Raw genomic sequence first — 4,768 nt, 5'->3', positions numbered from 1 at the left:
TTGTAAAACTTGTTTTTAATAACAAAATAATGAATTGTTAAATTAAAATTCAAGCATTTTATAAATTTTCAGCAGTTTTAACCACCTGAAATTTGCATGATGCTCCACATATTATAATTCCTCGTTTAATTACAAAACAATTTTGCACGATTTGGGAATAAACACACAGGACTAAATTTTTTCAGACATACAAAGTTGCTCTAGCCTTTAAGGAGGATGCAATTTGTAGTGTTTGAAAAAACCGACAAATTCTTGTTTATTCCAACTTGCCCAAGAAAAATAGCGATAAATTGCTAATATACATGAAAAATCCGCGATCAGGTTATCGTAATCAAGCAGAAGCAACGCACGCGTCACGCAAAGATTGCGCCAGTGTAACTTATCTCATTTTTCTATAACCAAATCCGAGTGCAGAAATTTTTTCATGTATATTAGATTCAATAAATTAGGCCACAACAAGCATAAAAATAAATTCATCTTAAGGGAAAACTCTGCAAGGATTTTTCGAAAGAACTTTTAACGGGCATCACACTTAAGTTTGTGGCAGCCTCATGGAAAGAACCTTTCTACTCGAGACTTTATGTGCTCTTTGGTTTGCTTTATCTCAGGGGGCCGGGGAAATGGTAGACGGCAGCGGACCCAGTCCCGTCCCTCTCCTCCTATGATGAAATGGCGACCTTACCCTGAAACAGAAACACCTTTCTTTTTTCAAAGGCAATGGAAGTTTTATACCCAAAATGTTTGGAGAATTTCGTATTGCAACAAGTTTTGGCTGGCAAGCACTTCAAATAATTGTAGAGTGAATTGGCAGTAAAAAAAGTTTAAAATAGTTTGGTATCCTGGCAAAGTTGGATTGGACTTTAGAGGACAAGGAAACAAACCCTTGCCTGACTTTGTTGTCTCATCCTCTCGTGAATCAACTACCTTATCTCTTAGTGTCGACATCACCCCCTCGGAAATGCAGAGAATCAGATAAACCATTACAGGATTTCGAAAGTTGGAATATTTTATGAGGACAACGGGCACAAGACAACTCAGAATGCCAGAGTGGAAGCAGCCCGACAAGGCACGGGGGTGATTGGCTTTTTTTTTTTTAAACTTTATTGTCACAAATAAACTTAACTGACAGTGTTCTTGTCTTCCTTTATTTTTACACTCGATTTTACGTTACGTTACCGCGCCACGTTGCGAAGTTTGTTGGGAATTTGAATACTAGGTTGCGCACTTTGAAATGATTTTCCCTTCACCTTCACCGAATGACACCTTTGCTGTCAGAGGTTCATGACATCTAAACAAGTTGTTTGAGGATTCAGCGCCGTCGTTAAAATTTACTGAAAAAGGCAAATGTTCATAATGTCGATCGGTTTGTACGTACAGGGAGTTGCGAACACAGTACAGCATTGAAGCACGTTCACTGCGGATGATTGTTTTTTGCATGGAGTTTTATGAACGATAGAGGCCAAGTATGAAGCGGCGGAAATAAATTTAAGCTAACCGAAAACAACGTTGCTTACTCGCCAACGTGCTGTCCAAAACTTTGATAAGTCACCAAATCTAATAGGCCAGTTTCGTATTCTAACGCTTGGACTGGATCTAGCATGAAAAGGAGGCTAATGCGGGCAAATTAATTTGCATTTGAAAAGATTTGCCCACATTAGCCTCCATTTCATGCGAGATCCAGTCCAGCCGCGAGAATTCGAAAATGGTCTATTTTATCGGCAGACGACTTGGGAGTACCATTTCTTTGTAAAGATGAGAAGACGCATTATCCAGTTCTCTCATCACCGTGACTTTCGAGCAAATTTTTTCTCTTCAATTGTCGATTAGCTTTGAATTATTAAACTTGGCCGCTACAAAACTCCGCGTAGAAAAACAGTCATCTGCAACGAACATTATGCAATGGCTGTAGTCTGTTCTCGCAACTCCCTGTACGTACAAACCGATCGACAATATTTACATTTGCCTTTTTCGGTAAATGTTAACTACGGCGCTAGTTTGAATGGTGTTGAATCCTCAAACCAGTGGTTTACGATGTCAAGAACCTCGGACGGCAAAGATTCCATCACAGGTTAACCACCCTCTGTTGGTGGTGTTGTTATCGATCTGTAGAAGGGCAAAGACATTACGGCGGTTGCGATTTGCTTGGCAATAAAGCTTGAAATCAAATAATTCAATAAAAGATCAAACAAAGTGTCAATTGAGTGCTGCGTTACCTTGTTTTGGTCGTTCAGAGTTGTTTGAGGTGTCTTTTTTGAGAGATCTGCTCTCGACCGACGGTCGCAAAATGACGCCTCAAACAGCTTGGGACCACCAAAACAACATAACACAGGACTCAGTTGACAGTATGATCTTTCATTGAATTATTTGCTTTCAACCTTTATTGCCAAGCAAATCGCGACCGCCGTAATGTATTTATCTTTCTACAGGTCGATAACAACAACACCAGCAAAAGAGGGTGGTCTCCCTGTGGTCTCATTCGGTGAAGTTTCGAAATTCGATCAGGAAAAAGTTGGGAAGTTCATTTCAAATGTCTAACTCGCCGCATGTGGCTTCTTCGTAACCTAGCATCCAATTTCCCAACGAACTTTGCAACGTGGCGCGGTAAAGTAATGTGAAATCGATGATATCAATAAATGACGGGCAAGGTGCAGAAATATCTTCAGAGGAATTTTAGGCAACCCAATAATAGTGTGAGTATCAAAGTCATGAAAATATTCGGTGAATGATGCATGCCGATCTAAACGGTTGAAACCAAACGAATAGCGACGGAAGTAAAAATATTCTTGAATACCTACATTTCACTGTCCACATATCACTTTCTGGAGGGTTTACATGACCACTTAGAGGGGAGAGAACAGTGCGCTGATGTAGACCTAATCGGCTAACTCAATGCATTCAAACCTTTTGGGAATAAAACATTTTGTTCCAGGTATTTCCATATCATTTTAATATGAATACTACATTATTCAAATACAATACACAAAGAATCTTTAATCCCGGGAAATTTGAATTGCATACAACAATGACTTAGCCCACTAAGGTGTATTGTTCATAAACCCGCCAGAAAGTGACATATGGACAGTGGAGGTGGGAAGGCTTTAATTTCAAGAATATTATTATTTACACCGCTGTTCCTTGGGTTTTAACCGTTTAGACATGCATCATTCACCGAATATACTCATAACTTGAAACTGACACTACGACTGGGCGGCCTGTGCTTTCCTCAATATTGGCAGAAATTTTGCATGACTCCTGGAACTGAACTTAAAGACATTTGCTGTCTTTCTTTTTCTGGTATGAGCTCCATTTTCCAGAAATACTCCAAACAAAGAAATTCAGCTCCCTCTCTCAAAGGAGAAACAAAATATACCGTTTTTCCTTGAAACTTAAGAACAAACGTGTTCCATGGCACTAGACAGATAAATGAAATTTTCCAGCTAACATGCCACTCGCACACACACATTGGTGATTGCCCTACTGAGATCATTTCTTGAAAATAAAGCACAAATTAGAGAAAGAAGTCCAAGGTAATGTTTTAAGTTGGCCAAATTCTGGCCAATTTGGAGCAAAAACAGAAAATTACTTGAATGGACACTTGGCCTCTTTTCGTCAGCTTCAGAATTCTTGGTTGACTTGTTCCCTGCAGTAAAGACTAGTTCGAGGTCACGGGTCAAAACTAACTACAAGTTGCCCAGAAAAGTGGCACTCAAAAATTTAACTTTTGGTGATGATTCTAACCAGCCAGATTATCGTGCATTGCACACTACTGACTGAGCAACAGGCCCATTTGTTTTAAAAAGGTCAGCGTTTCTCATTTGACAGGTGGAGCAGCGGTTTTGTGCAAAGCTGATTTCTTGAAAATGAAACACGAATCAAAGGAAAACGTCTTGGGCAACGATTTTACATTCAATTCCAGGAAAAATTCAAAATTTTTTTTGATGTTTATGCACCCTGCCCCTTCATTAAATTCTACTTATTATTATTATTATTATTATTATTATTATTATTATTATTATTATTATTATTAAACAAGAGCATACCAGCAGCAAAAATGACGTTTCCCTTCCATGTGGCAAGATTCTCAAGTTATTCTATGTTTGAAATTTTTGAACAATAGTAGCCTTATGGAAGCTTAAACCAGTTTCAACACTTTCAAGAAACTGTACTCACCGGTACTTGTATTTAGAATATTACTGAATCTACACAAATGTTTCATGCAACAGCAATGTTATGGTTCCACATAAAACACCACTAACTGCTAAACAAGATGCACTCGTTATTACAATGTAATAGGTTACCATAGCAACAAAGGTGCCAGCTGAAAACACCCTATTTTTTGTCTTAAAACCGAACATGGTGACCCCCATTTCTTTATTGCTGGAAAGTGATCAGCTAGCTGATTACTTGCTATCTTCAAATTGGAAAATCTTAAGGTGGCTCTGAATCTGCTCCAGATAATTTGTTTTAACTTGGCAGGCAGTTTTATCTTAGCCTGCTAATACATTCCCAGCGACAAATTAATTGGGGGTCACTAAGTTCGTTTTTCAGCTAGAAGTTAAAAGACAAAATATAGGAAGTTTGAAGGTGGATTCCTGTTGACATGATGATCAAAAACACGATAACAAGTGCATCTTCTTGAGCTACAGCTGGTGTTTACCTGATACCAAAACATGGGTGTTACAAAAAACTGCGTTGCAAAGTCAATCCTTGTGATAAGACATTCCCTTGAAATGGTTGAAATTAGTTTGAGCCACCTTTAGTTTGACTT

General features: G+C 38.6%; 1 long non-coding RNA gene across 2 annotated transcripts in view; it reads left to right on the top strand.

Moving 5' to 3' along the window:
* Positions 1–1,131, top strand: part of LOC137982831 (uncharacterized) — a 24,010-nt gene extending 22,879 nt beyond the window's left edge. For both annotated transcript variants that reach the window (XR_011118832.1, XR_011118831.1), the window contains exon 4: positions 1–1,131. This exon is cut by the window's left edge and continues 6,534 nt beyond it. This is a non-coding gene — a long non-coding RNA (uncharacterized lncRNA).
* Positions 1,132–4,768: the final 3,637 nt, after the last annotated feature.

The sequence above is a fragment of the Montipora foliosa genome, chromosome 13 (genome assembly GCF_036669935.1).
Source record: "Montipora foliosa isolate CH-2021 chromosome 13, ASM3666993v2, whole genome shotgun sequence".
NCBI classification, from domain to species: Eukaryota; Metazoa; Cnidaria; class Anthozoa; order Scleractinia; family Acroporidae; genus Montipora; species Montipora foliosa.
This window is presented reverse-complemented; position numbering and strand designations above follow the sequence as displayed.